Source organism: Pinus tabuliformis, chromosome 4_1 (assembly GCF_031772625.1).
Source record: "Pinus tabuliformis cultivar Carrire ecotype Pingquan chromosome 4_1, CPIR1, whole genome shotgun sequence".
Classification (NCBI taxonomy): Eukaryota; Viridiplantae; Streptophyta; class Pinopsida; order Pinales; family Pinaceae; genus Pinus; species Pinus tabuliformis.
In genome coordinates, this window is record NC_142303.1 from 543,543,906 (window position 1) to 543,567,582 (window position 23,677).

Consider the following 23,677-nt stretch of genomic DNA (forward strand, 5'->3'; position numbering starts at 1 on the left):
CTGGTTGAGAATACTGAGGACCATAACCAGGTTGAGGGTAGGATTGATAATTGAAAGGTACATTTCCCGTTCCTTGAACAAACGTTTGACCTTGGGGTGGTTGGAAACCTTGGTTCAAGTATTGACCTTGGGATTGATACCCTTGAGGCACATACTAATACTGGGGTTGACCTTGAGGTATAAATTGATACTGGGGTTGACCTTGGGGTACATATTGAGTCTGGGGTTGACCTTGAGGAACGTACTGTCCCATAGGTATGTACTGTCCTTGAGGTTGCCCCCCAGATGCAAATTGTGTACCTTGAGGTTGCCCCCCAGGTGTTAATTGAGGCTGCCCCCCAGGTGGTAACTGGCCACCTTGAGGTTGAGGATTGGGAATAGAACCTGACATCATAAGAATGTCTTTTATGCTCAACGGCTTTGTACCATTGCTTCCAGTTAATAACCCTTGCTCAATGGGTTGAGGAGATGCTCCCAAAAAAGTACCAGAAAGAGACTGATACCCGGAGGGAACAGAAGGACCGTCGTACAAAAAAGATTCGGGCGATTGAGTAAACATGGATGACTATCCTGCCATATTGACGGGAGTATAAAACCTCTAGGTGTTGAGTGATAAGGAGCACGAGGTGGTGAAAAACTTAACCCTGAGTTTTCTAAATACTTAGTCAAAGAAAGATACCAAGAACTGCTCCTAGGTGGACTGTAAAAAATTGATTCACGCTCCCTTAGTTCAATAACCGGTTGATTTTCAGGGATAGGGATGCCTACTTCTTCTTCTTCTGGAGCAAGTTCTTCAATAGCAATAAGTCCAGAAGGAAGATCTTGAGTGATTACTCTTTCTACCCTAGGTGAACCAGGACCACTAAAAGTTGGAGAAACAAACCCCGATGTCGGAGTAGCAGCAAATTCACTTTCAGGCTCAGATATTTCAGGTTCCTCACCTATATCACTAGTAGATGAAAAGCTACCAGCAATTTCGGAAACAGACACTGACTGTGGATTATAATCTGCTACTGGCGTTTGAAAATCAGGATGTACTATCAAAGAAGATTCTCCTTCTTCTGGTGACCCAACTCTACTGTCTCTAGGAGTTACGAGGACTTTCAAGCCTTCAAGCTGGCTTGGTACTTCCTCAGGAGGTTGGCCCCGAAGTCTACGGGACTTCCTCAGTAACTCAGCCACGTTTACAATCTCAGGAGACTGGCCCCAAAGTCTACAGGACTGTCTTGGTAATTCAGCCACAGTTAAAAACTTTTAACTACTTCACACGCAAACAAAGTAAAATCTCAATGAAAAGCACCTAAGGTCTCTAAAGAACCAAACAAATTTGAATCACACGCCTAAAGAATCTAGGAGATCAAACACACACAAACAGTAACTTTCCGGACTGAAAACACTAGTTGGTGATGAAATCCAACATCGCAGAGTTCAATACAGAAATGGCGGTTGGAACAGTTACCCCGACAACCTGCTTAATGAATAGACTGGCACAAGTTCCTCCACTTAACCGTCTCGAGTGAAGTGAACCCCCCAGAAAATCCAAGTGAGTCTAGCCGACGTCTGCTCCAGGTACAGTGGGATCTTCCCACCACTGTCACCTTAGGAAGAGTCCTAAAGAATATGGCCACTAAGGTTACCAACTGAGACAAATACACCTGGGGGAACAGTCTACGATCCGATACGCACGCAAGGGCATAGTAGCAAGCTCAATCCCCTTGAAGGCTCCTTGACATAATCAAAGGTTTACCAACAAGTGACCCCAGGCTCCTCGACAATGGTTAATCTGAGGTTTACCATTTTTAATATGTGAATATCTGGCGTCGTTCCCAATGAGGAAGGATTGATTCCCACACTGGTTCGGACACGATCTCGTGCTTCTCCTTTAAGAGGAGCTTTCCCAGAGCATAAATGCAACAATTGGATTTCTTCCCTACCACAAGATACAGCTACTTGTTTTTCTTTACTGTCTTGGAGAGTTAATTACTCTCCTACTCCAAGACACTAGCCTAAGCTAAGTTGGTGTATCAGAGCCCTAGAAATAAAAATGTTACTAGGTGAATTTTACTTTAAGCGTTAATTTTAGTGGTTTTTGTTTAAGTCCAAAGGTGCGGAGATGAAACTCATGGTATGAAGACTCGACTCAAAATCACTAAAAATGCACCTAAGATGATCTAAACAATCTTTTTCTCTTCGATGAACTTCTAAACTAAGAAAGAGTTTGAGAATGCAAATACTTTGTAAACACAAATCTTTCTCAATTAAACAAATTAAAAGAAGAGATTTTCCTTTCCAAGGCACTCAAAACGAGACAACTAGTTATTTTCACAAAAATTTCCCTTTTTCGTTTCAAAGCACTCAAACACTACAAAACAAACTTTTTTCAAAAGAGATTTTTATATTTTTTGATAAAACACTCAAAACTAATGAAAATGACTAACTTTCAGATCTATAAACTATAAAAATCTATTTGAAGTCAACGCCTACTAAAATTCTTTTTTAAGGATGTTTTACGCAGAATCACAAATCAGTCAAGAACAACCAATTTCATTTTCTTTTTGAAAATGAAAATCCAAACTCTCAAACACAAGCTTTTCGAAGTTTTGTAAAGAGAAAACTCAAAGCGGATTCCTCAAACAAGGGGATATTTCATAAATAGTCAGACTCATAAGAAAGCTGGTAGACACTAAGGTGATCTGAAGTCCCTACAGCCTCTAAGCTCAGAGCCACTACACAACCAAAATGAAAAACAAACCCAACAAGCAAAACTCCTAGGAATTTCACCTAAAACCCTAACACTAACGAAATCAATCCAAGGAAAGCTTCTGACAAGTTATATGCAGGTCTGGGCAGTGGATAACAATTTCTAAAGACAAACTAAGCTGACTAACAGAGGAAATTTTAGGGTTTTCAAAATTTTGACAGGGTCCGCAGGCCCACAGTTGGCACAGGTGCGGTCCCGCTCTGTGCTAAAAGCCAAGCTGCGGGTAAGTACGCACTGTGTCAAACGGCTAGGGTGCGGTCCTCTCCCAAAGCTATGAAAAACTAAAAATAACCCTGGATCTACAAACTCTACCCAATTTTACACACAACAAGCCAAAAACAGAAACAAAAATAGAGTTTCTCAGGTCAAAGTAAAAACAAGGAAAACAATCAAGTCCCCAGTGGAGTCGCCATTTTGTCACACGGAATAAGTCGATCTTGCGGACAAGATAGACCTTCCTAGAATCTAAAGAAGACCTAATGACAAGCAAACCAACCAGACACTATCTTTCTCTAAATATGCTTTGATAAACAATAGCAAACAAGTGTTTTTAGGGCCTACCTTAGGTCCAACGCAAGCTTGTGGATGCCCTCGCTCCTTTGATCCAAATGAGCTCCTTTTCGCGAATCTGAAAACACAAACAAGGCAAACAAATTAAATAGCACCTAAAAAGCCAATTGCATAAAACATATTTAACATGAAAGTCAAGGAGTCCATGAAACAAATAACATAAGATACTTGTTGATAAAAATGAGTTTGATTGTATTAATTCAAAAGAAGAAGAACTTTACAACCTTTGCCTTGACACTGTACAAGCTCCTCCCAGGGTCCAGCAAGAAGTCTCCTCTACTTTGACAAGTTTCACTCACTCCCCAATGAAGCCAAAAAGATGTGTGATTTCTCCTCTTAAGCTCAACTAGGAAGTCTTGATTTCACCAGCATTTACCCTCAAAAAGGTTCAGCTTCTAACCTCTCTAGCAACCAGCCCAATGCCTGTATTTATAGTGCAATGGAGGGAGGTTACTAGGTCCTCCTTCAAAGGGATAAAGCCCTCCTTCAAAGGGATAGCTCCTCTCATCAAGGGATTAGCTCCTTCTCTTTTGGGATGCATGAACCACCTCAGAGCAATCCACGTCAAAATTCCTTCTAGAAAGCTCTAGAATTAACCCAAAGTGAGTTTTTTAAGATAAAACTTGCGCCTTTTGACTTTCACAGGGGTCCACACCTCCACCGTTAGGGACAGAGTGGGCAGGTCCGCAGCTTTTGTAAACAGAAGGTGCGGAACCGCAGGTGACCATGAGATAAAGTGCGGAACCAGAGTTACATTGATTTTTAATGTCTTTCTCTCATTTCCAAAGCTTGATTTGAAGAAATGAGGTCTGAGACTTGCTTAGGAGGACAGTACAAGTGATGATAGACTCATACTGACTGCAAATAATCATCGTGACGATATTTTTGTGTAACAATGTGTCTATCGCTCCTCCTATCTGGAGTGTCCAACATTCTTCCATCTCTGACTGTGTCATCTCTATCTAACCTATGTCCACCATGAAACCTACTAACATATGCCCCATTAGTTTGGTCCTCCTACTCATAGTTGATCCGATGTGGTCCCTATCACTACAAATCTGACAAGGTCTAAAGTATCACTGCACTTACCTCTGCTTGTTTCTCCTGTGTCTACACAATTTTGTCATTATCTACCTTGCAACTCATTATTTCTTCCTTTAATCTTCTTAGTGTGTCTGCCAAATCGGAAGAGTTCCCAACACCATACTTTTGGAAATAATACTGAGAGGGGGGATGAATCAGTATTATCAAATTCTTTTCAATATATCTTCCAGATTTATACTTTAATTTATTCTTCAGATATTTATCATTAGTTTGTATGTCAGTACCATATAATAATGAGTAAGAACAGGAAAAACAGATAATCACACCAAAGAACACCAGATATAAGGTGGAAACCCAATGTGGGTGAAAACCACCTGCTGCAATATGTCTCTATCTTCTTTCAATTAGAAACTTCTTTTACAATGATTTTGTACTGGTGCAGTCCTTTACCAGTACGCAGGCTGCAACCTGCAGAGAGCTACAAGTCTCTCTCATTTTCCAGTCTCTTCTGGAAGGGAGCTACAACCCCCTTAGCTCTTCTACTTCTTTAAGGACCACGTTTCATTAATTTTCAGACTAGATCCAGGAACATCAAATAATCATCAAGTACATGTGAATCAACTAATGAATCACCCAACTTCTCAGAATGCTGTAAACAAAAAAGAAATACCAGTAATCTAAACCCAGAACTCTGCAGCAATAGATAAAAGGTAGCCAAGAATTATTTCAAAAGGGGTCCGCAACTTCACTAATAGAAGCCTACGAATATCTGCAAGTCTTCTGTGTCTAGACTGCGCAGAACCGCACCTGATCCTTCTTGTGCTCTGCGTACCTCCACATCTAGCCCTTCTGCTGACCTGCGTACCTCTGCCCAGATCCGCACCTACACTGTCTGCCCAACAGCGAACCTCCGCACCTGATCCTTCTATTTCTCTGGGTATCCCCGCACCTACACTTTCTACCGCGCTGCGTACCTCCGCACCTGCGCCTTCTTCTGCGCTGCGTACCTCTGCCCCTACATCTTTTGCTGCACTGCGTACCTCCGCACCTGAACTGTGGATCACCTGCGGACCTCCAAAAAGAGCCAAATTAACAGTCCTCCAATGTACCATAGACTGTTAGATCCACAGATCTGATCATGCACCCAAGAGATCACAACAGATCTCCCTTACACTTTTCAGATTTCACCTTGATATAGATCTAGCCTTTTAAACCGATTACCCAAAATTTCAGATCTTAAGATATTCAAATTTCACAAGTGACTAGCCAAGAGATCTCCTTTCCTTTTTATAGGCAAGCCCTTATTCAAACCATGAGAAAAAACCATCGAAAACCAATACAAGGGATCCAAACCAGGGTTCAATAATTTAGATCCTATACCACGGACCAAAACCATAGGATCATGAATGACGGGCTAAATACCAAGGGCCAAACATAAGAATTCCCACGTGTGCGCGCTTCTCTGCATTGGAGTGAGTGAACTAGGGTCCGCACCTTCTGAACGGAGCACCTGCGGGTATGTCCGCACTTCTTGGTCGGCGTACCTACGGGTCTGCAGCTTCTCTTAGGATCACCTGCGGGTATCTCATTTTCTATGATTTTGAGAGCCTGAACAGAGATCTGCCACTTGAGTGAGTTGCCATCAAGTACAACACCTGTGCCATAGTGCCAAACCAGAATCATAATGCCAACAATCTCCCCCTTTGGACTTGATGGCAACCTCAAGATCCTCAACGTCATTCTCCCCCTTTGACATCAAGGGCAAAGGGTTATGCTCCCCCTGAGAACATGCTTAAGTCTTTGCTCTGCTGATCATGCTCCCCCTGACTATAGACCAGATCTGTAAAAGAAAAATTCTTCAAGAAGAACCATAATCCATCATACACCATCAATGATCTTGACAAAGGAGATAGAGACATATTAGTAGCAAAAATTAAGATCAGCATCCATGTTCCCCTTCTGTATTTTCTTCTCCAAGATCTTCTACCATAATGCCAACAATGCATTATTAGAAGAATATATACTCCCCCTAAACCTGTGCCATTTGATCTTCGACCAATCCATAAACCAGCAAATGTACGTGTATACCCCATATGAAACTCGCGTACAACTAACAATCTCTGAAACAGATAAGATTCAACAACAAGATGATGCATCAACTACCCCCAGCTTTTGCCTGAGGTATTCAAACGTTTCCCTGGGCAGTGGTTTGGTGAGAATATCAGCAACTTGTTCCTTAGAAGGGGCATACTCCAATTTGACCTTTGTTCAAGCATTTGTTCCCGAAGAAAATGATATTTGATAGGTATATGCTTGGTCTTTGAATGCATGACTGGGTTCTTTGAAATGCTGATAGCGCTTGTATTATCACATAGGATGGAGATAGGTGGTGTACAAGTGATTTGAAAATCTTGCAAGGTCTACATCATCCAAAGGAGTTGAGTGCAACAAGATGCAGCAGCCACATATTCTACTTCAGCTGTAGATAAAGCAATCGAACTCTGTTTCTTTCTGAACCAAGATACTAATCTGGAACCCATAAAGAATGCACCACCACTTGTGCTCTTCCTGTCATCCACGCTTCCGGCCCAATCTGCATCTGTATAAGCATGAAGTGTGAGATATGTATCTCTAGGATACCATAAGCCATAGTTTTGAGTTCCTTGAAGGTACTTGAAGATTCTCTTAACTGCCTGAAGATGAGTTTCCTTGGGATTTGCTTGAAATATTCCAACTATTCCCACTGCATGCATGATGTCTGGTCGGGTACCTGTCAAATAAAGTAGACTTCCAATCATGGATCTATAGGTTGGTTGATGCACTGCTGCTGATTCATCATTTGCATTGAGGCTACATCCTGTAACCATAGGGGTACATACTAGTTTTGAATCTTCCATGCCATACTTCTTCAAAATCTTCTTGAGGTACTTGGTTTGAGACAAAAAGATACTGCCTTCATTTTGTTGGATTTATAGACCAAGAAAATATGTTAGCTCTCCAAGTAGTGACATTTCGAATTCTTTCTACATCACCAAGGCAAAGTTTTGACTCATAGTTTCTTCATTGCTGCCAAAGATAATATCATCTACATACACAACAAGTATTAGCAATTTGTCATTTTCAATTTTTACATAGAGATTGCTATCTGATGATCCCTTTGAAAAGCCTTGTTGATGAAGATATTTGTCCAAACGATAGTACCAAGCCCTTGGAGCTTGTTTAAGACCATAGAGAGCCTTTTTCAGTCTGCATACAAGATTTGGATCATTCCCAAGAATGAAACCATCTGGCTGCTCAATGTATACTTCTTCTAAGTCTCCATTCAGAAAGGCTAATTTCATGTCCATTTGAAATACTTTTAACTTCTGAAAGCTTGAGAGAGCAAGGAACATTTGGATGGCCTCAAGTCTTGCAACAAGAGTAAAAGTTTCTTCAAAGTCTATTCCTTCTTGTTGAGCATACCCTTTACAAACAAGTCTGGCCTTGTTTCTAATTACTTCCCCATTTTCATTCAACTTATTTTTGAAGACCCATTTTGTCCCTATGACATTCTTATATTTTGGTCTAGGAACCAACTCCCAAGTGTTGCTCTTTTCGATCTGCTCAAGTTCTTCATCCATTGCCTTGACCCAACATTCATCTTTGCATGCCTCTCTTACATTTTGTGGTTAAGTGGAGGAGAGTAATGCCAAATAGCTTGAAGCTTCTGCAATTGTTCTTCTTGTTTGTACGCCTGCCTCCTTTTGCCCCAAGATTTGAGATTCTGGATGATTCTTTTGAACATACCTGGATGGGGTATTTTCTTCTATCCTTGTCTGTTCCTCTGGTGCCTCTTGAGGTTCTTCTTCATCTTCAGTCTAATTTGGAGGGTAGTCTTCATCCTCTTCGATATTTTCATAATTTACTTGCCTAGGAATGTTTCCTTTTTCATCAACCACCACATCAATGATGTCAACAATTCTTCCAAGTCTTTTATTGTAACACTTATATGCTTTGCTGTGGAGAGAATAACCAAGGCGAATGCCTTCATCTGCTCTAGGTTCAAGTTTGCCAAGCTGTTCATCATTATTCTTAATATAGCATTTGCTTCCAAAAATTTTGAAATGCTTTACCGAAGGAGTCTCACCATACCAGAGCTCATGAGGAGTTTGAGTGTTGTTCACTCGGACATTTGTTTTGTTGAGAATAACAACCGCAGCAAATGCAGCTTCACCCCAGAAGGTTGCGGGAGTTCCAGACTCATCAAGAATAGCACGAGCCATTTGTTGAACCGTTTTGTTCATCCTTTCCACCACTCCATTTTTCTGAGGAGTCCTAGCTGTAGAGAATTCCCTTCTTATTCCATGTTCTTCACAGAAATCGAAAAATTCATTTGAGGTAAACTCCCCACCTCTGTCAGACCTGAGGCACTTAATTTTGTGATTTGATTCGTTTTCAGCCAAGGCTTTGAAAGATTTGAATTTTTCGAATGCTTCGTCCTTGTGTTTCATAAGTCCTAACCAAACCATCCTAGAGAAGTTATCAATGAATAATATAAAGTATTCTTCTCCTCAAGGTGACCTTGTCCTAAATGGACCACATACATCTGTATGGACTAGTTCAAGAGGCATGCTAGCTGATCCTTCCTTCTCAGGGAAGTTAGTTCTGGTTTGTTTACCAAACTGACATGATTTGCATATGGTGTTGTCTGGAATTTTGATATCTGGAAGACCACGAACTGCTTGGTATTTGCATGCTTTCCTTATTTGTGAAAAGCTTAGATGCCCCAACCTCTGGTGCCATAACCAGTGTTCATCATCCTTGCTCAAATAGCATTGTTGTTGTCCTTCTTCAAATATGTATAAGTTATTTGGAGTTCTTCTGCCTTTGATCACTGTTTTTCCTGTATCAAGATCACGAACACTACATCCATTTGATCGAAATATTACCTTGGTTCCTTGATCGCACATCTGACTGACACTCAGTAGATTATGCTTCAAGCCATCAACATACAAAACATTTCCAGCTTTGACCTTTTCTTTCAACTGAGCAGTGCCTCTTCCTTTTATGACTGCAGGGGTATCATTTCCAAAAGAAACTTTCTTTCCCTTTTCTAAAGCACTATATGATTCAAGTTTTTCTTTATCACCTGTCATATGCTTCGAACATCCGTTGTTGATGTACCATTGATTTTCTTGTCCTTCTGCATAAAAAGCTATCCCACATCTTTCTGGTTGTGGTTCCTTTATTCTCCATGTTCTGGTACTTGAGGCTTGTTCCTTTGTCTGCCAAAACCTGCTCCTGCATTCAGAATCTTCATGACCAAAGTTATTACAAATAAAACATTCAATTTCATTTTCAAGGGCCGAAAAGTTGTTATAGGTCCTTTTCGTGATCCCAGTCATACTCCTTTGTTTTTGAGCTTCTCTAGTCATGATTGTTTTATAGGAAACACATTGAGCTGCTTTGTGGCCAAAGTTATGGCAAGAGAAACATTGGCCATTGAAGAAACTTCTGCGATTATCAAATCTACCTGCCAAATGATTGTAGTTTCTATTGTCATCCATTCTTGAGGCAAATTGAGAAGATTTTACCTGTGGCTGGTTGTAGCTTTTGATCATCCTTAAGGTGGATTTCCCCTGATTTACCTGGTAGTCTTTGTTTATTCTTGATGTATTTCGTCCCTGTTTTACCTGGTGATCTCCATTGGGCTTTTGCTCATTCCTGCTTGCTGCATTGAGATAACTCTTTGAGGTGGATGCTTGATAGGCTTCTCCATTATACCCCAGACCTGTCTTGATTAGTGGAGAATGTTGTACATTGATAATCTCATCCAGAGTTTCAGATCCTTTAACAAATTTAAGATTGAGAGCCTTTGTTTTCTCAATTTCTTTTCTAAGGCCAACAATTTCACATTCTAACTTCTCAAGACATTTTTCTTTTTCACCAAGTTGGAATTGCAGAGTATCAATGATCACATTCTTTTCTTCTAAACATGTTTTGAGTCTAGAAATCTCTTCATAAAAGCCATCCACATCTATATCATACATGTAATCATCATCTTCAAAAGCCATTAAAAGTTTATAGTTATTACCTCGTTCATCTTCATCACTATTTGAAAGACCATCACTATCTTCATGAGTGTAGTAACTTTTCTTAGTTACATTCTGTTTCTTGTTCCATCTAACAGGTTCCTTCCCTTTGTCAGTTTTATCCTTATAAAGACATTTGGCAGCATAGTGACCGAATCTCCCACAAGCAAAACATTTGAAAGGTAACTTACCTCTGAATCTTCCAGTACCCCGTTGAAGGTTTTTGACAAAATTTGATTCTTCTTCCTCTTCTGACGCATGTCCTAACTCATAGTAGTCTCCTTTGCCTGAAGCCTTGAAAGTTGCTTCTCTCCTGTCTGATGGTCCTCCTTTCCTCATTTCATAAGTAGTTAGAATCCCATGTAGCTGTGACATGGTAAGTTTTCGAAGATTCTCCTTTTCTTCTATTGCAGAAACTTTAGATTCAAACCTAGGGGACAAAGATCTTAGAACTTTTTCAACCACGACAACCTCTTTTATTTCTTCACCCAAGTTTTTCATACAATTAACAATCTCATCTACACGAAGGAAATAGTTGGCCACACTTTCATCATTGTGCATTCTGAGATTTTCATACTGAATCCTGAGGGTTTGAAGTTTTGCTCGTTTTACCTGTTCATCTCCTTCATAGCTCAGAACAATCTTGTCCCATATTTCTTTTGCGGCTTTATATTGCATTACCTCGAAAAATTCTGATTGAGATAGGCATCCTAATATGGTATTGACTGCTTTTGCATTTGTTTCATATTTCTTCTTCTCAGCTGGATCTGTAGGAGTTTCTGAAGGAAAAGTGTACTCTGTATCTATGATATCCCAGACTTCTGTACCAAGTGATTGAAGATAGGCAGTAACTCTTACCTTCCAATATACGAAGTTTGTCCCATCAAAAATCAGTGGCATGATAGATGCTTCTCTCTCATAGTTGCTCATGATGATGGATCTTCCTCCAAGCGATCAAGCTTCTTCAGAAGGACCTGCTCTGATACCAATTGTTGGAAATAATACTGAGAGGGGAGGTGAATCAGTATTATCAAATTCTTTTCAATATATCTTCTAGATTTATACTTTAATTTATTCTTCAGATATTGATCATTAGTTTGAATGCCAGTACCATATAATAATGAGTAAGAACATGAAAAACAGATAATCACACCAAAGAACACCAGATATAAGGTGGAAACCCAATGTGGGTGAAAACCACCTGCTGCAATATGTCTCTATCTTGTTTCAATTAGAAACTCTTTTACAATGATTTTGTACTGGTGCAGTCCTTTACCAGTACGCAGGCTGCAACCTGCAGAGAGCTACAACTCTCTCTCGTTTTCCAGTCTCTCTTGGAAGGGAGCTACAACCCCCTTAGCTCTTCTACTTCTTTAAGGACCACGTTTCATTAATTTTCAGACTGGATCCAGGAACATCAAATAATCATCAAGTACATGTGAATCAACCAATGAATCACCCAACTTCTCAGAATGCTGTAAACAGAAAAGCAATACCAGTAATCTAAACCCATAACTCTGCAGCAATAGATAAAAGACAGCCAATAATTATTTCAAAAGGTGTTCGCAACTTCACCAATAGAAGCCTGCGAATATCCGCAGGTCTTCTGTGTCTAGACCACGCAGATCCGCACTCGATCCTTCTTGTGCTCTGCGTACCTCCACATCTAGCCCTTCTGCTGACCTGCGTACCTCTGCCCAGATCCGCACCTGCACTGTCTGCCCAATAGCGAACCTCCGCACCTGATCCTTCTGTTTCTCTGCGTATCCCCGCACCTACACTTTCTGCCGTGCTGCGTACCTCCACACCTGCTTCTTCTACGTTGCGTACCTCCGCCCCTGCACCTTCTGCTGTGTTGCGTACCTCCGCACCTGAACTGTGGATCACCACGGACCTCCAAAAAGAGCCAAATTAACAGTCCTCCAATGTACCACAGACTGTTAGATCCACAGATCTGATCACGCACCCAAGAGATCACAACAGATCTCCCTTACACTTTTCAGATTTCACCTTGATATAGATCTAGCCTTTTAAACCGATTACCCAAAATTTCAGATCTTAATATATTCAAATTTCACAAGTGACTAGCCAAGAGATCTCCTTTCCTTTTTATAGGCAAGCCCTTATTCAAACCATGAGACAAAACCATCGAAAACAAATACAAGGGATCCAAACCGGGGTTCAATGATTTAGATCCTATACCACGGACCAAAACCATAGGATCATGAACGACGAGCTAAATACCAAGGGCCAAACATAAGAATTCCCACGTGTGTGTGCTTCTCTGTATTGGAGTGAGTGAACTGGGATCCGCACCTTCTGAACGGAGCACCTGCGAGTATGTCCGCACTTCTTGGTCGGCGTACCTATGGGTCCGCAGCTTCTCTTAGGATCACCTGCGGGTATCTCATTTTCTATGATTTTGAGAGCCTGAACAGAGATTTGCCACTTGAGTGAGTTGCCATCAAGTACAACACCTGTGCCATAGTGCCAAACCAGAATCATAATGCCAACACATACTAATTTTTTTAAGGAGAGTCTTTTAGTCTACCATCTTGCTAGCATTTGATATTTCTTCCTGAAACGTATATCATGTCAGCTAAACCAAATCACAATAAACCAACGTACCTTAGTATAGCTCGGGGAGGATACCTTGTTTGTTAGATTAAGAAATCAACGTGATGCATGTATAACATAATAATGACAACATATAGAAACATAACACATAAGAATATAACCATGCAACCATCATTATTATAGCACCATTTACCACTCTTGGTAGATCTGATGCTCTGATTATGGCCTAGGGAAACCCTTCCTTCTAGACTTGGTCCAAAATCTAAAAAATTGTGTTTTGTTCCCTATACGCTACTTTTCCCTATGATAAAAGTGTGTACATGAAAATTAGCATATACCCAACCCGCATACATATGTTAAAACACTTTAAAAAGTTAAATTTCCTTAATTTCAGGTGGAGTTCATGGGTTTTACATGTTACTCACCTCCTATTGCCTATGGCCCAATTGTTTCCCAACTAAAAAACTAATTTGAAGTATAAATAAACCTCCATGGGAAGGCCTTAAGGGAGAAGATATGAGATATTGATACTATAGTGAGATTATCCTTGATCAAGTCTGATGAATCCCTGTGCCTCTTGCCCTCCCTAAAGCTTCAGGAAACCCTTGTTTCCTTGTTATAGATATCCTTCATCTTGCTTGAGATATCCTTGTATTGGTGATGGAGGAAGATTTATGAAGGCCAGGAAAGGACGAATCCGGAGGACGGTTCCCCTTGGAGCCGGAGAAGGACAAAGGTCGTATTTTTCCACTTTATTTGTAGCTGACTTCAATAAAAGGAATGTTGTTTTTTTTCCGATATTAAATATGTTTATGCATCAAGTTATGTTGTAATTCATTTATGAATCTTATATTGATGTATAATTAGTCATTCATTTATATTATTTAAAGTTAATATCATGAACATGCTTTATGTTTCTACTGTTGTGTATGTTCCATTTGAATAATTTTCCGGTTTCAAGAACATTGGCAACTCCACTGGGGATAACAATCTTGTTATTCCTTTTTTGGGTTGTTTTTTCTCAATCAGGGTTCAGTTTCTTGATTTCTTGTTTTTACGGTATTGTTTGGTCCATTAGTGTCCCAAGCATCAAGTCTGATCTTCTTGATAAGACCTTGAATTTTGTTTTTCCTAATAAAGCTTTGTATAAATTGTTTTCTTTGATTACAATTGTGTATACACATAGGTTTCTGTAAATCAGACTCGCATATATGCGAGTTTCCTGTATTAGAAATGTGTGTGCACACTTCTGTGCCTTTACACAGTCACATATGCAATTTTTTGGATTATTTTTTCAAATCTTTCTGCCTAGTTAGGTCTACCGCTTGGTGATTTATGTTGTTGTATGGTCATCTACTGTTTGGGGAATTCAGTTTTCCTACAAGCTTTATTTTTCAAAATCTCCTTCTCACTGAAAAGATTTGGCCTAGGATTACTTCTTAAGCAAGTTTGTAGTTTGTATCTTGGTATTCAAGGCTTCTTTTTGAAGTTCTTGGTTGTTCTAGTCTTCTAGAATAAGAAATTGTTTTCAATTTCATTTTCAGCCCATATTTCAAGTTCTCTTGCTTTGCTTTCCCTTGTTTGGTGGCCTTGTTGCTTTTTCTTCTTTTTGAGAGTATTTTTGACAAGTTTGAAAGTATTTCTTTCTTGACCTTTTTGTCAGTTTGTCGAAATATTTTGTTGCTATTTGGGTCAGTTTGTACAAGTTTGTAGTCTTTCTTGTTCAAGTTTTATTCATTTTCAAGTTTATAACTTGCGAGATTGAAAGACTCCTTGTGCTTATTTATTGATCTTTTGAGTTTTAGTGGTACTTTTGAGACCTCAAAAAGTTGTTTTATTTTCCTTAAAAGAAAAACCTCAAAAAACATTGCTTTTGTTTTTTTTCCAAGTTTTTGGTTTATGGTTTCTTTTGTTTTATTGTTGAAAAGCGAATTGTGATCTTTTGAAATTTGTTCTGCTTACTTTGAAGAGATATTTGTGTTTAAATTTTTGACCTCTTCATTTTTAAGTTGGGTTATTGTCTCTATAAAGGGCTGCATTTTCTTGTGAGTGTTGTTTAGGATCTTGCATCATCATTGTAACTTGCATTAGGGTAGTTTGCATCTGAAGGCATTCTTAGTCTTTTTTAGTTTTTAGGTGTGTGTGGATTGTTTCATAAATAAAAGGAAAATATTTTGCCTACATATAGATTTTCATAGAACCCAAGTAGAGATCACTCTTCATCGAAGAAAATTACTGCATTCATATAGTTAGTTTTCTATTAGTTTCTTTTGCATCATCAAAACATCATCAGTTTCACTCTCATATTTCCCCCTGAATTAAAGAACAACTATATAAAATCAAGCGATTAATAAAATGAACTAGAACTTTTATTGTTGTCATTAAAAAACACCAACAAGTTTAGGTTCATTAGGTCCTTGGATTAGGTGAGAGGGGAGTTAACTCTCCAAGGCCACTCAAATTACAAAACGTAGAAGTTGAATAAAGAGCAAAACCCAATGTTACACAAAATATTGTCACCATGACTATTTGCAGTCAGTATGGGTCTATCATCATTCATACTGTCCTCCTTAGCAAGTCTCAATCCTCAGCTCTTCATGTCAAGCTTTGAAAATGAGAGAAAGTCCTTAAAAGTCAATAAAGCTCTGGTTCCGCACTTTCTCTTACTATTGTCTGCGGTCCCGAACCCCTTGTTCATGTTACCTGCGGACCTATCTGCTCTATCTCTAAAGGAGTGGGTGCGGACCCCTGTGAAAGTCAAAAAGGTGCAAGTTTATTCTTAAAAACTCACTTGTGGTTAATTCTGAATGATTCTAGAAGGAATCTTGACTTGGATGGTTCACTCCTAGGCGGTTCATGCATCCCAAAACTAAAGGAGCTAATCCCTTTATGAGAGGAGCTTATCCCTTTGAAGGAGGGCTTTATCCCTTTGAAGGTGGACCTAGTAACTTCCCTCCATTGCACTATAAATTAAGGCATTGGGCTGGTTGCTAGGGAGGTTAGAAGCTGAACATTTTTGAGGGTAAATACTGTTGGAATTGAGACTTCCTAGTTAAGCTTGAGAGGAGAGATTACATACCTTTTGGCTTCATTGGGAAGAGAGTGAAACTTGTCAAAGTAGAGGAGATTCTAGCTGGACCCTGGGAGGAGCTTGTACAACATCAAGGCACCAAGGTTGTAAAGTTATTCTTTGATTAAAGTTAATACAATCAGATTCATTTTTCTCAACAAATTGTCTTATGTGATTTGTTTCATGAATTCCTTGATCGTCATGATAAATATGCTTTAATATATTGGCTTTTCAAGTGCTATTTAATGTGTGTGCTTGTTTGTGTTTGCGGATTCTTTACAAGGAAGCTCATTTGGATCAACGGACCATGGCTTCTACAAACTTGCACTGGACCCAAGGTAGGCCTAAAACACTTGTTTGCCTTTATTTATAAATTGCATATTTAGAGAAAGATAGAATTTGGATTGGTTTTCTTGTCCCTAGATATCATTAGACACTAGGGAGGTCGGTCTTGTCCCCAAGAACGACTTATCCGGCCAACAAAATGGTGACTCCGCTGGGGACTTGAATTTTTTATTTTTCCTTTGCTTTTACTTTGACTTGAGAAACTGTGTCTTTGTTTCTGGTTTTTGGCTTGATGTGTGTGGGATTGGGTAGGTTTAGTAGATCTTGAATTATTTTTTGTTTTTCGTGCTTTTGGGAGAGAATCGCACCCTCTACTTGTAACACAGTGCGGATATACCCGCACTTTTGCTTTACACACAGAGCGGTACCACACCTGGGTAAACTGGGGGCTTGCGGACCCTGTCAAATTTTTGAAAAAATTAAGATTTTCTCTTTCAGTCATCTTACGTTTTGTTTATATGTTTTTAGCCTCTGCCCAGATCTGCACGTGACTTGTTAGAAACTTTTCTTAGGTTAATTCCATTGGCATTAGGGTTTTAGGTGAAATTCCTAGAAATTTTGGTTGCCGGGCTTGATTTTCATTTTGGTCTTGTAGTAACTCAGAGCTTAGAAGCCTTAGAAACCTCAGATTACCTTGGTTTTTGTTGGCCTTCTTATGATTCTGACCGTTTGCAAAATCTGTCTTTGTTGAGGAATCCATCTTATTTTTCTCTTTGTGAAACTTCGAAAGGACTTGTGTTGAAAGTTTTGGATTTTATTTTTAGAAAAGAAAACAAAAATTGGTTGTTTTTTGACTGATTTGTGATTCTGGACAAATTGGTCCTTAGTTTTCTTATAGCTAAGTAAAACATCTTTGAAAAGAAATCTTGTAAGCTTTTACTTCAATAGTCTTTTAGAATTTATAGATCTCAAGATTAGATTTTTCATAGTTTTGAGTGTTTTATAAAAATAAAAAAATCTCTTTTGAAGAAGTTTGTTTTGTAGTATTTGAGTGTTTGAAAGAAAAGGGAAATTTTCGTGAACATAACTAGTTGTCTCGTTTTTTAGTGTATTGGAAAAGACAAAAAACTCTTCTTTTGATTTGATTGTTAAGGAAAGATTTGTTTTTACAAGCATTTGCATTCTCAACTCTTTCTTAGCTAGAAATTCATTGAAGGGAAAGGATTGCTTTTCATCTTAAGTGCATTTTTTAGTGATTTGGGGTTGAGTCTTCACACCATAAGTTTTATCTCCACACCTTTTGACTTAAGAAAAAACCAATAAAAATAATGCTTAAAGTAAAATCTATCTAGTAATCTTTTTATTTCTAGGGCTCTTTATCACCAACATAGCTTAGGCTAGTATCTTGGAGTATGGAGTAATTAACTCTCCAAGATAGTAAAACAAACAAGTAGTTGTATCTTGCGGTAGGAGATAAATTCCAATTGTTACATCTATGCTCTGGGAAAGCTCCTCTTAAAGGAGAAGCACGAGATCATATCTGAACCAGTGTGGGAATCAATCCTTCCTCATTGGGAACAATAGAAGATATTCACGTATTAAAAACGGTAAACCTCAGATTAACTATTGTCGAGGAGCCTGGGGTCACTTGTTGGTAAACCTTAGATTATGTCAAGGAGCCTTCAAGGGGATTGAGCTTATTACTCTGCCCTTGCGTGCGTATCGGATCGTAGACTATTCCCCCAGGTATATTTGTTTCCGTTGGTGACCATAGTGACCATATTCTATAGGATTCTTTCCTAAGGTGACGGTGGAGGGAAGATCCCATTGTACCTGGAGCAGACATCGGCTAGACTCACTTGGATTTTCTAGGGGGTTCTCTTCACTCGAGACTGTTTAGTGGAGAAACTTGTGCTAGTCTATTCATTAAGCAGGTTACCGGGGTAACTGTTCCAACTGCCATTTCTGTATTGAATTCTGCGACGTTGGATTTCATCACCAACTAGTGTTTTCGGTACGGAAAGTTACTGTTTGTGTGTGGTTTGACCTCCTAGATTCTTTAGGCATGTGATTCAAAATTGTTTGGTTATTTAGAGACTTTAGGTGGTTTTCATTGAGATTTTTCTTTGTTTGCGTGTGAAGTAGTTAAAATATTTAATCGTGGCTGAATTACCGAGGAAGTCCCGCAGACTTCGGGGCTAGCCTCCTGAGTTTTCACCGAGCCAGCTTGAAGGGCTACGAGCCCTTGTAACTCCTAGTGATAGTAGAGTTGGGTCACCTAAAGAAGGAGAGTCTTCATTGGTTGTACATCCTGATTATCAAGCTCTAGTAGCAGATTATAATCCACAATCTATTTCATTTTCTGAAGTTACTGGTAGTTTTTCATCTACTAGTGATTTAGCTGAGGAACCTGAAATATCTGAACCTGAAACTGAACCTGCTACTACTCCAACATCAGGATCTGCCTCTCCAACTTCCAGTGGTCCTGGTTCACCCAGGGTAGAAAGAGTCATTACCCAAAATCTTCCTTCTAGACTTATAGCTATTGAAGAACTTGTTACTCCGGAAGAAGGTATACCTATCCCTAAAAATCAACCAGCTATAGAACTTAGGGAGCGTGAATCGATCTTTTACAGTCCACCTAGGAGGGATGCTTGGTATCTTTCATTGACCAATTTTTTGGAAAACCCTGCACTAAGTTTTTCACCACCTCTCATTCCTTTTCACCCAACACCTAGGGGTTACTATCCTCTGTTAAATATGTCAAGACAGTCATCCATGTTTTCTCAATCTCCAGAAACCTTTTTATACGGCGATCCTTCTGTTCCCTCTTGGTATCAGTCACTTACTGGTACTTTTTCGGAAGCATCTCCTCAACCTATTGAACAAGGGTTATTAACTGGTAATAACGGAACTAAGCCATTGAGTGTAGAAGATATTCTTATGATGTCAGGTACTATTCCTAATCTGCAACCTCAAGGTGGCCAGTTACTGCCTGGGGGGCAGCCTCAAGGTCCTCAATTATCGCTTGGGGGGCAACCTCAAGGTACCCAATTACCGCCTGGGGGGCAACCTCAAGGACAGTACATACCTACAGGACAGTACATTCCTCAAGGTCAACCCCAGACTCAATATGTACCTCAAGGTCAACCCCAGTATCAATATGTACCTCAAGGTCAACCCCAGTATCAGTACATGCCTCAAGGTTATCAACCTCAAGGTCAGTACCCAACCCAAGGTTTCCAACCACCTTCCGGTCAATCATTTGTCCAAGGAGCTGGAAATGTACCTTTGAATTATCAACCCTACCCTCAACCCGATTATGGTCCTCAATATTCTCAACCTGCTATGGGTCCGTACCCCGGAATGAATTTAGTGTGGGATCCATCTCAATCTCAATAGATCTTGCAACCAAATGTGCAATTGTCATCTCAAACTGGACAACCCTTGGTTTCTGGTTCAACCCAGCAACCTATCCAGTCTACTATTCAAACTTTTGCACCTTCTGTAGTTTCTCAGCCTGGGCCTAGTACGCCTCGTACTCCGCCTCAAATGACTGCTGCAACTGCTGCAACATCTGTTCAATCTACCCCACCTACTTCTAGAGTATCGACAGCTCCGGTTTCTACTGTTCCTGTATCAACTCCTCAAGCATCTTTACCTCAGTCTGGATCCACAATTCAGACTTCGGTTCAAATGCCTGTAGGACAACCTGGTCCAAGTACGGTTGTCACAAGTCAACCTCAATTTACTTATCAACCGTACCAGGGACAGTACCAATTCGGTCCTGTTGTGCAGCAGCCAGTCTATCAGTATCAACTATACCCTGGATATACATATCAACAACCTCAACAACCCTAGTACGGTCTAGTTAATCTTGGTTTTCCGGGAGGATATAATATCCCAAATGCAATTCCAATTCCTAATTATCCTGGATATCCTCCTCTTGGGGCTGGCCTCATGACCCAGGGTTTCAGGGACCCTAATCGTCAGTTACCGTTCATTACAACTTTGGACTTTCCTGACTTGTCGCGCTTTATGAATGATCCAATTAACTATCTTCCGTTTTGGCCGCCAATGCCAAATAAGTTGCCTAGTGATATTCCTAAGTTTGAAGGCAAATCAGGAGAGGACCCGTTGAACCATGTGATGACTTATCACCTCTGGTGTGCGTCTAACTCCATTTCAGATGATTCAATCCATTTACGGCTTTTTCAACGCACTCTAATTGGTCTTGCGGCCAAGTGGTACATTGAGTTACTGCGAGCCACTTTTTATAACTTTAGTCAGTTAGCTACTTCGTTTTTAACTCATTTTCAGTTGCTAGTCAGATATGACAATGGCACAGAATTATTAACTTCATTAAAACAGTCAACATCTACTTACATTTCAGATCACAGTCATGAATGGAGACGTCGACGGCGTTTAGTGAAAGTTTTTATTCCGGATCAAATCTTAGCTAAATGGTTTGTCAAAACTTTATTACCGAAAATCATTGAGGATGTAGCTAAGGCAGGAGTCGTTACTGAAGAGCAAGTAATTGCTCAAGCTCAGTACTTTGACTTAGTTTATACGCAGTCAGGTACGTTACACGAGAAAATCCCCGACCTTCCTAAACAAAATCAAATAACTGCAGCTCCTTCAGGGTCTCATTCCGCTGATGGTATGATTGGTACGGTTAATACCAAAAGTAAAAAGAAATATTCCAAGAATTCTTCTCCTATCATAACTTTACCAGATTCCCTGACAGGAGATTCTTCCACGTAAATTTCTGCCAATATTCATGTTGTAGAGTCATCTACGGCGAAATCAAAATCCGGCAGTAAAAAGAAAGGGAAGAAGAAAAATAAAATAAATAAAAATTCGAAAGAGAAACCAGAAAAAACGGAATCAAATGATGAGAAACGCAAACCTCGTTATCCTTGTCTCATTTGTGATGAAGCGCATTTTACAAGAGACTACCCTCATCGCGCTGAGGTTGTGAAAATCATCAAAGGTTCTCAAACGCCTGCTGTTTTGAAGGATCCTTTTCCTAGTCAAGACAGTAAGATGATATGTTCTTCCTCAAATGCCTCTGAAGAACCCATAATGATGATGTCCCATGTTAGGATTGTGACTCGATCGCAAGATTATGGAAGTAAAAGTCCTGTTGGTGGTAAGGAAGCAAAATCTTCTAATTCGAACCCATCAACTTCAACTCCCGGTTCCGATCCACTACAGATTGAGAAACCTAACCCAGACTTAGTAATCAAACCGCTCGCCAAGGGTATACTTCGAAAGTCAGCTTTCAATCCACATGCGAGAGCTGCTCAGAACTATAACATTGTTGAAGATTTGGCTATTTCACCTTCAGCAATGTCGGCTTTGGAGGTGCTGCAATCATGTCCAGCACAACGTAAATTGCTATTGTCGGCTATAGGAGCTGTTGACGTTCAGGACTCAAACCTTATAATTTTCGATCTAGAAAATAGTACACCTCGCTTACCTCATCAAATGGCTTTCCAGATTCCAGTGTTAGTCAAAAACAGACCTTGCTATAGGACTGTGATTGATGAGGGAGCCTCAACGTGTATTATGTTGATCCAGTGTTGGAGATCGCTTGGTTCTCCTACACTTAATCAATCCCCGACGATTCTAAAGGCCTTTGATGGCCGTGGGTTCCATCCTTTTGGCATTCTACAGGATTTACCTATAGGGGTTGAAGGCAAAACTGTTAATCTAGATGTGGAGGTGGTTGATGCCCCTCTAGATTACAACCTTCTCTTGGGTCGTAGTTGGTCTTACGTGATGACAGCTATTGTTTCATCAGTCTTTCGACTTATAAAGTTCCCTCATAATGGAAAGATCGTAACTATAGACCAGCTAACTTATTTTTCATCCGACCCAGCCTCTTCTAAAAGTATTCAACATGTTGGTAAAACAACTATCCCGTATAAGGATGTTGGAGTAGGACTAGTTAAAGATTCTGGTTTACTAGGAACTTTTCCTTTTCCTCCTATCAATGCATCGTGTTCTACTGCAACCATTCATATGATTTCGTCAGACATTATTGTTTATGATGATCCTTGGATTGTACCTTCCGAATATGAGATAGATTCATTTGGTGATGTTATGCCTTTGAGTCGATATGAAATTGCGTATCGGGCCGTGCATTTGTTTTCCGACCCTTCTTCAACCAAAATTGACTTAATGAATGTGGTCCATGAAGCATCACTTTCAACATCAAACTCAAATTCAACAACGTTTTCCGAACTTGTTCACACTGATGAGAAAATTCGTGAAATCCTGTGTGTTGATGATTTACCATGGGAAGATCTTCATCATAGATCTTCGTTTTTATCTGAGATTGATCGTCTTGAAAATGATTTTTCATCTATTTTTACGACTGATATGTCAAGGAACCTCAGAATCCAATGAAAAATCTTGATTCTGAGTTAAATTTGGGAAATATTTCTCGAACTATTCCTATTGACATTTCGGTTAAGCCTGGAATTGTTGAAAACATTCACATAGGTGCCTCTTGTACGGAAAATGAAATTCAAACATACAAGGCCCTATTTCAAGAATTCCGCGACGTGTTTGCCTGGTCATATGAGGAAATGCCAGGAATTGACCCAGCAATTGTTGTTCATGAAATCAAAACTTACCCGGATGCTAAACCCGTTCGGAAACGTTTGCGTCAGATCCACCCGCGAAAAGTTGTTGCCATTAAAGCAGAAGTTGAAAAATTACTTAAAGAAGGTTTCATTTATCCAATTCCGTTAACGGATTGGGTATTGAATATTGTTCACGTTAACAAAAAGCAAGGAACAATAAGAATATGTATCGATTATAGGGATATTAATCAAGCCTGTCCAAAAGATAATTACCCAACTCCCTATATCGATCAAATCATTGATGATTGTGCCGTCAGTGAAATATTCTCCTTCATGGATTGTTTTTTTGGATACAATCACATCAATATTCTACCTACTGATCAACCAAAAACGGCTTTCATTTGTCCATGGGGGACATTTGCTTATTGAAAATTACCTTTTGGGCTCAAGAACGCCGAGGCAACTTTTCAAAGAGCCATGTCTTACGCGTTTCATGACATCAAGCACATTGTGCAACCCTATCTCGATTATTTACCTGCTCATTCATTACATCGAGCTGATCATCTCATCCATTTACGAGCAATCTTTATGAGGTGTAGGCATTATTGAATTAGGTTGAATCCACACAAGTGTGTTTTCTGTATAGAAACAGGTCGGTTACTGGGGTTTGTTGTTTCGAAAGCCGACATTCACGTCGATCCCT